Here is a 9,017-nt window from a genome sequence, read left to right as displayed (position 1 = left end):
AAATACTAAGCACTTCTTAAAAACTTAAGTTGCAGCATTACTAGGGGAAATACTGCCTGCTTGCCCTACCCAGTCCAGCATGACAGGGTGGAGGTCTCTTTAGCAAGAGTCATGCTTATACCCCCTTTTTAGGCACATAGAACATCTATGTTGCCATTAAGCAAGTAGTAGCAGTCTTCTCACAAACCCCATTTAAATGCTCAGCCTCCCGAAATAGCCAGAGGTCACACTGGCAGAATGGTCCAGAAAGCCAACATTTTTTTTAAAATAGCATGGCTTTTTTTTTTTCTGCTACCGCTGAATCAGGAAAACCTCTCTTAAAGGAGCCATGCCTCTGCTTACTTCTAGCAAACAGAGCCCATACAAGAAAATGCTGCTACCAAACCATGCTTAACTCTGTTCTTTTGTGTCTAGGATTCCTTTTTAAGCTTTCTCAGAATTTACATGGATTTTGTTGGCCACATTGGCACACAGATTGTTGAAGGAAGGCCGTTAGTTTGTTTTCCAGCCACCTGGCTAGCTCAGTAGGTAGAGCATGAGACTCCTAATCTCAGGGTCACGGGTTCAAGCCCCACATTGGGTACCAGATGAAGAAGGATTCTAAAACCTAGCCTAAACACCACACTAGTCAAAATTGAGTATAATAAAGGGTTATTTTTTTAGGGGTAGACTCACAGATCACAAGCCTCTGCATGAACGGGGAACATGAACCAAATCATGCCACCAGAAGAGAGGCCGGATGCAAGCTTAAAATCAACATTTATAGTATAAGAGGCTACACCCAAGTGGGTGGGTAACTTAAAGGCTACTGGCTAAATTCCTACAGCAAAGTTGACCAAAAAAAAAAAAAAAAAAAAAAACTAGTCATCACAATACTTTATTTTGCCATATTTCTCCTCAAAAAGTAAGTTTTATGATAAATAGACTTGGGGATGTTTATATTTATATCCCTAGTTTAGGACATGGGATATGATAATATTTTGAATGCTCTGAAATGTGAGATAGTAAGCATTTATCTTTTGAAGTTCCTTTCTCCTATCATATTTTAGAAGAGAAAAGAATTTAAATATCTATTGACATCCAAAAGAAGTAGTTTTACATGGGGCATATTTTCAACAGCTCTTTTGTAACAAAAACTGAAAATTGTCACATGGAGTCTTTACCTTCTGGGGATGTTTAATGTAGCTGGAGAGGGGAAAAAAACATTCACATTAAGCTAAACTGAAATATACATTTCAACTCGCTTTACAAAAAAAAATCACAAAAGAAGTCATGAGCATGAGAAGTACTGATTAGGGGGGAGTGTGATTGCTTCATTCTTTGTGGTCCAGTAGAACACATTATGAGAAAACTAAATTGTATCTAACAGTTTAATTTCATTAGCATTATACATTTCCATCAAGGAATGTAAAGTCCTTGAGGTCAAAATTATAGAAGAAGCAGCTTTCAAAATACCAATGCTGGACTTGCGTTGTTTAGCAACCAAGTGAAGGTCATGGTATTTTATTTATTTACCATCAGGGAAGGCGTGAAATACTCACTGCAAACCCAGTGCAATGAAAACAAGCACCACTATAACAGCCTTCCTGTCCCGATGCAACAAGCCCTCAACATTCCAGGGCATTCCCAAATAACACATGGCTGGTTTTTTGTATATATTCTCATTAAGTTTTTAAAGCCTCCTCACTTTGTGGAGTCACCGTGCTAAGTTCTAAATGATATGTGAAATAAAAAAGAAACCACAGGCTCTCGTCGGTCCTCCTAGGCAGGAGAATTTCTTCTCCTTTTCATAATATCATTAGAACGGTCACTCTAGTATATATTACATATGCACCTTCCAAAGATCCCAGCACAGCTACTTAAGCACTGGAAAAGCACATAAGAATCAAGGCTTCAGGATTCATTTCAATCAAAGAATATGTCACCTACCAAGACCAGGGACTTAGAATATTCTCATTCTCTCCCCCTTTCCTCCTTCTTTATCTCTTCCCTTCCTTCCCCCAACTGTGTTCCTCCTTATCTTCCTTCAGTGCCCCTCTGTTTCCATCACATCACAATTTGGGTGCTGCCTTGGACCAATACTCCCTCTAAGGCATGCAGTCTAATAGATCTTGTTCCTGCTAATGGGATTAGAGGGGCTTTGAAACAGAAAGACAAAGAGTTTCTATGCACCCCAACTTGTCATCCCAGGATACCTCACTCCCTACTTAGAATTCAAATAAGACTCCTACTGTCAAGGTGTTTATGATTTCTGAAACATCATGGCTATTCATTGCCTTCCATGAAACCAGAATGCGTTTTGCTATTATTTGCTAAGTATAGAACTTGGAGAGGGGGCAGGAAGGAGATTTAGTAGACTTCAAGGAAGTGAACTGCCAACTTTATAGTTTATAAAACCAAATTTATATACACTATGCATTTAATCTTTCAAAATCAAAGTTGGTTGTGTGACTCCTTAATATCTGTTGTTGAGATACAGGTATTGCTGCTTGACCTTGAACTTATGGTTACAGGTAAGTGTGCCATTTAGTTCTATAACATCCCTATAGGTCACATACAGAAGCAGAAATAAAGGGGAGGCTCTTCTGCCTCCACTAATGTTTTTTATTCAAAGAAAAATCAATACTTGCCCAGAAGTCTGAAGTAAATGACACTTCTGTCTCAAAGGCCAACATCTTATCTCCTGTTCTGCCTTACTTACAAGGAAGACTGACAAACAAATTATGTAGCAGGTTTGTTCTCCGTATTAGTGGGTAGATTCTGCTAACAAGGAAGAGAGGTGTTGGCAACATATCCAAGAACATCTTCCACTGAAAGATCAAAGGATGTGTGTGTGTGTGTGTGTGTGTGTGTGTGTGTGTCTTTGCCTCTCCCACTCTCTATAGGTGGTGCTAAATCAAGAGTCTCCTTGTTCCACAAGTAGCATTTTTATCCACAAGGGATAGAGTATAATATATATGACTAAATAGGGGGACAGCAATCCCCATTCTTATTATCCTATATGTTTAGGTGATGTGATTAGGTAATTTCAAGGAAAATCTTATGAATATAGTTTTTATGACTGTGATTCTAGCTATAAGAACACATGTCGTGTGTATGTGTGTGTGTGTGTGTGTGAGAGAGAGAGAGAGAGAGAGAGAGAGAGAGAGAGAGAGAGAGAGAGAGACTTAAAAATTGTATTGTGTTGTCATCTTGAGAATGAGAATCGTTTTCCCATGTTGGGACTTGAATGCAGAGTCCAATATATGCTAGGTAAGCACTTCACCTCTGACCTGATTCCTCTAACTTTGGTCTTTTTGTTTTTCAAAAGTTGAATATCTAGCCAACACCTTTTCTATGAAAATCATTATGAGTTACACAGTTAATTAAATATGATTGTTTTCCTTAATTTTGTGTCACACATAATTTAAATTTTCATTAATGTTAATTGCCAGTGGCACCAAAAAGAAAGCCTTTTTAATATTTAATTTTACCTTAGCTTGGACAACCTAGAGCATTTGCTGTGTTATAAAGTGTGATGGAGACAATAATTACGGGAAGGTAAAGACCAATATATGTTTCTGTCATGGGTCACCAAACAATGTTGTGTAGTGATTCTGAAAGAGCCAAATATCCTGTTTCTATGTTAGTCTCAACAAATGGAGCTTGAAGTGCAGACAGCTGCAGTCACGGTGCAGAGTTCTTCATTCAGAAGCAGAAATGATTACCTTCTGGTCTTTTCATTAGTTATCAGCAAGTTGCCACAATTAGATTAGAAATGGATGAAGAACTTATTTTCCATCTCATTCCGCGTTACATTATCTATGCACTGCATATTTGTGCATTTAATAGAAGTTCAGGGGAGGGAAAAAAAAGGTTAAACAGATTTATAATTCTGATGGATTCAGGAGAAAACAGCACCACAGCTGATTGCTCAGACCTAAAATCAATTTGTATGAGTTAAAATGTGAACTGCTTTCGGTGCCAAGGAGGACCCCTTGCTAGGCCATCTTCAGGGAGCTTCTGGCCCTGTCTTTTTACTGGTGCCTTATGATGCCTATGTGGTCCCAGAATAGTCACAATTAGTCACTTTTCTTGTTGCAGAAATACCCTCTGATAAAAGCGTTTAAAGGGAGATAGCGTTTCATTTGGTCTCACAGTTCAAGGGTGCAGTCCACAGTGGTCGGGAGGTCATAACAGTGGGAACATCAGGCAACCAGGTACAGACAGGAGCAGAGGTGGCAAATACTCCATTTACTTCCCCCTTTGTATTCAGTCTGAGATCCTAGCACAGGAAATGCTGCCACCCACAGCGCAGGTCTTCCCATCTCAGCTAACCTAACGATGATAATTCCCCAGAGGCATGATCATAGGCTGCCCTGATCTCTAATCTCCCATAAGGCCTTGTCTCCTAGTGATGTTATAGGCAATGACTATTGTTTAACCATTGTTAAAGATAGTTTACAAATTGAACATTGTAAGGACTTAGTAAAACGCCAGTTATGTTGATGTTAATTATCATGTGAGTTGAGGGGAGTATGTCGGATGCACCCATAGTGCCATAGAAGCTTCCCTGTGTTCAGGCCTTTTCTCATGTCATGGTTCACATTCACCTAGCAACCAGCAGGATCTGATTGCCTGTCCTTTAAGTACGAGGTAGACATACAGTAGCACTGAACAACACATGGTAGAATAGAATTCGAAAAAGAAAAAACTCAAGAATTTCTATTCATACTGCTGTATCTTTTACACTGTCATGAGAACATACGTGCCCAGCAGGGCTTCCTCGAAGTTGAAAAAAGCTTGTCCCAGTGACACCATTGCTTTAGCCAATTGTCAGTCAAGTGACAAGAATGTATGTAATCCCAGCTGAGACCAGATTTGATCTAAGCATATTCTTAATAGCCAGACTTCAACCTTGACATTTTTGTTCTTTTGTATTTGGAGAGATGGCTATGCCGTACCATTGCGACACTAGGAAAGTCAAGGGCTGCAGCAGGTGCCATTTCCTATTTGGAGATTATAAAGGGGGAACATTAGAACCACGTAAGTGGTCCTTTTTTATGGGGAACTTTAAGACAAAAGAGAGAATTTCTCTTCTTCCTTTTAGCAGATGTAGCAGTATTTGTCCTTTTCCTATTGGATCTATAATGAACATGATCCTATGAGACCATATTCCTGATTATGAGATTGCCTAGTGTCTGGCAACCATCATATTCAGTGCTGAGGGCCAAGTGTACCAAAGCAGAGTTAGAGTTGGGATAAAGGCCATTGGCTGTGCAGGCTAATAGAAAAGGCATTATCACTTCTGACAGAATAATCCTGCAAGGGTTGATTACCCTCCATTAGGTAAGCAAAGAAGGCCATGCATATGGTTTGTCAATGGGATTACTAGATTTGGCAAAGAAAATGCAGGATGCTCAGTTAATTGAACTTTGGGCAAACAACAAATAACGTGTTGTTACAATTGTGTCTCATCTCATATGTGTACTGTGTACTCTAAAGGCACAGAGACAGGAGATGGAAAGCTGATTGAGTTTTGATTCCAGCTTTACTTGTTACTATCTGGCTAGTGGCTTGAGAAATAATGTCCACAGTGTCTGCTTTTTTACATTTTATGGAAAATTACCTAGATTTTAAAATGTATGCAGCTGGAAATCAATACAGACTGTGAATCTGGTAGGAAAACCTAGGAACTTCTAAGACAGTTATAAATTCACCCCTAAACACCAGAGCAGATCCACACAGAGGACTGGACATTTTAAAGTTTTCACCCTAGTCACTACTAGCATAGTTGCCTTTGTATCATCTTTACTTGAATAATTGAAATTATTTTTCATCAAAATAATTTTCTGTGTTTTATAGATCAAAATAAAATATTTGATCAGAAAATAATGTAAGAGCATTAAGTCTAAAAAGAAAATAAATCGCTACCCTCTGGAATAATCTTTAATTTTCAATATGTTCTTATATGTGGTGTGGGAGTGTGTGTGTGTGGTGTACATGTGCAACCTGAGGTTGACACCAAATGACTATCTTGATTGATCTCTACCTTACATATTGAGGCAGCATCTCTTGTTGAATCCAAATCATTCTGAAAAATGAGGTCTCAGCATTCCACTATAGCCTTACGGGTTGCCCTTACAGATGAGTCACTATGACCACCTGGTTGTTTTTGTTTGTTTTACTCTTTGTTTTTAATTTGATTTCTGGAGACTCAAACTTCAGTACTCTCCATTGTATAACAAGTATGTTACTCGATGAACCATTTTCCCACATCAACAATTCTTATTATCCAAGTGAAATACTTCAACTTTCTTTGTGCATATAGATAAACATAAAGATCTGTGTACTGTTTTATCTGTAAAGAAATGGAACTGTATTATGCATGCTGCTTGGCAACCAGTTATTCTTACTATGTTGAGCATTCTCCTTATTGTCAATAAATACACATTTACATCCTTGGATTTAAGGACTGCAGCGAGGGAGCTAACAATATTTATTGAATTTTCCCTAAATGTAAAACATGCTGAATCTCATTGCATGCATATTCCATGACAGATTTAACCAATCCTGTAGTCAGACATATTTTATCATTTGTAATCACTCACTAGCACAATCAAGTCTACAGTGTATAAACCTATGAGCTCACAACTCAAAAAATAGAAAGAAACAAGCATGTTCAGACATTTCAAAGCACAGAAAATATCTCTGGAAATTTCTGGTTTGTATTGCCTTCACATTTCCAGAATATATGTACATTATTAGATATTCAATCAATACTCTGCCAAAAGACTACCCCATCAGTGGATCTTGAGCTCTCTTCATTATTGGTAACACCATTCTCTTTCATATAGATTACACGCGCACACACACACACACACACACACACACAATTATACTCCAAGGAGAAAGCAAGCAAGACAGAAAGAAAAAAAAAAACAAATCAATAAAATCAGCCTTCAAACAATGGGTTTATCCAAGGTAGAATTTACACGTATACATTCTTTTATTTATTGAACATTTTTCCAGTACCAAATACTTGGCAATCCCTCTTTTGAATATAAATAAAATAATGATAGGATAGCTCCTTCTAAATGTCTTACAATATACTGTAGGGGTATACTCAGTGGATAGAAATACAGAAATCTAGGCATAGTGGCAGGTGTGTGTAGCAATAGCATTAGAGGAAACAGCACAAGGGCATATAGATCCCAGGTGTTCCCAAACTAGTGGCCATAGAAGATGCTGCAAGTTCCTAGCCGGTGAGAGGCCCAGTCTCAAGGCAAAAAGATAGAAAGCCACAGAAGAAGACACATAAAATCCTTTCTGCCATCTACATGTGTATACCCCATCAAATGAATGCACCACACACGTCACACACACACACACACACACACACACACACACACACACACATACACAGAATTGTAAAAATAACAGTGGCATTTTGCTAACCACTTTCAAAAACATAATCTTAAACTATTGCATGAAAACTGCCCAATTCCATACTCTTCCTAACTCTGTGTGTGTGTGTTGTGTGTGTGTATTGTTTGTCATGGTGATATAATTGATATAATATTAATAAATCTATAAAATGCTAATATGATATGTAGTTGTAAGACAACTTGAAAGTTGAAGTAAATGAACATGAAAATACTACATAAATCATTTAAATATTAGAATTTATTTAAAATATATTAAGCGATTTCATTTCTCATATTTTTCATGTACCACCAAGGCCCTTTCTATTTTAGGCCCATGTCTTTAAAATTAAACATTTTGGGGGATAGTAAACACACTTGATAGTATTTTGGATTTGTTTCAGGAAAAGAAGCTCCATCTACAGTTTAAATATTTAGGAGAAGATTGCTTTTAAGGGAAGAAGTGGCAATGTTAGATATACTTGCATTGCAAAGTATAAAAATAGCAGCATTTACTTAAATGCATGAAGTGAATTCTCACTCTTGACAGGTACATTGACAAGCTGATTTACTGCAACTCAGCTAAAAGTTGGCTAGGCTTAGTCAGGCTTGTATTCTCTTGGTTAATTTCAGAAGGTCAATATTGGCTTACAGAAACGAGTCAAGCCATGTAAAACCTTAGCTAAGAATGAACATACTGTCACTTCCAAGCACTTTGCGTTGGATAATAAACTAAGTCATATGAAGAAGCCTGATGTCAAGCAGGGTGGGGAAATCTACTCCTCTACAGAGGGGATGGGGTTGAGTGAGTAGTGACTGAAGAGAATACAAGTGCCTCACACTCATTATCAGCTGTGCCAATTAAAAACTAGCATCAAAGATGGACCAATTAATCAGAAATACTGCAAATCAGTAAAGACATCAAACAGCAGTGTTGCTTCACACATATTTCGCATAAATTGCTGGAGTGCATTATTTGAAATAATAGTTGAAACAACTTTTACTTCCATTGGTACCAGAGAGTTTTTTGTTTGTTTGTTACTATTTTCATCTTTTTTCAGGTCCATTACTGAGATTTCATGTGTATATGACTTTTATATGCCGTCTTCTGTGACTTCTATTTCCTCTCCTATTAAAGTCAACACTCCATGTACTCCAAATACGTAATTCTAGATTCACATCTCCCTTTATCAAAGTTTATTTGGCTTATATATAAATTCATATCTATATATAAATATTTAAAATATATTATATAATATTATATATAATATTTTCCCCACTCAATTTTGCAGAACGTACCTAAGCACCCAACTTAGCTTTCATAGAAACAACCCTCTCCTCTTTAGGTGCATAATCATGTGATTATGCTAATATAAAATTAGGTATGAGAATAAACTTGTGAATCATAAAATTACTGTTCTCAGGATCAGATATCACTGGTACTTGCTACAGTGTTCAACTCTCTTTCCCATTGTGCTGGTTAGTTTTATGTCAACATGAAATAGGCTAGAGTCATTTGAGAGATTGGAATCTCATTTGAGAAACTACCACCATAAGATCAGTCACTTTCTTAATTGGTGATTGGTGTGGGAGGGCCCAGTTCATTACAGGTAG

The 9,017-nt window shown here is 37.5% G+C and overlaps 1 non-coding gene across 1 annotated transcript; it reads left to right on the top strand.

Moving 5' to 3' along the window:
• Positions 1 to 510: 510 nt before the first annotated feature.
• Trnar-ccu (transfer RNA arginine (anticodon CCU)) lies at positions 511 to 583 on the top strand. The gene has a single exon. It is a non-coding gene; the product is annotated as a tRNA-Arg (tRNA).
• Positions 584 to 9,017: the final 8,434 nt, after the last annotated feature.

This window comes from Alexandromys fortis, unplaced genomic scaffold, assembly GCF_014885135.2.
Source record: "Alexandromys fortis isolate MF-2015 unplaced genomic scaffold, M_Fortis_MF-2015_v1.1 scaffold_31, whole genome shotgun sequence".
Lineage (NCBI taxonomy): Eukaryota > Metazoa > Chordata > Mammalia > Rodentia > Cricetidae > Alexandromys > Alexandromys fortis.
This window is presented reverse-complemented; position numbering and strand designations above follow the sequence as displayed.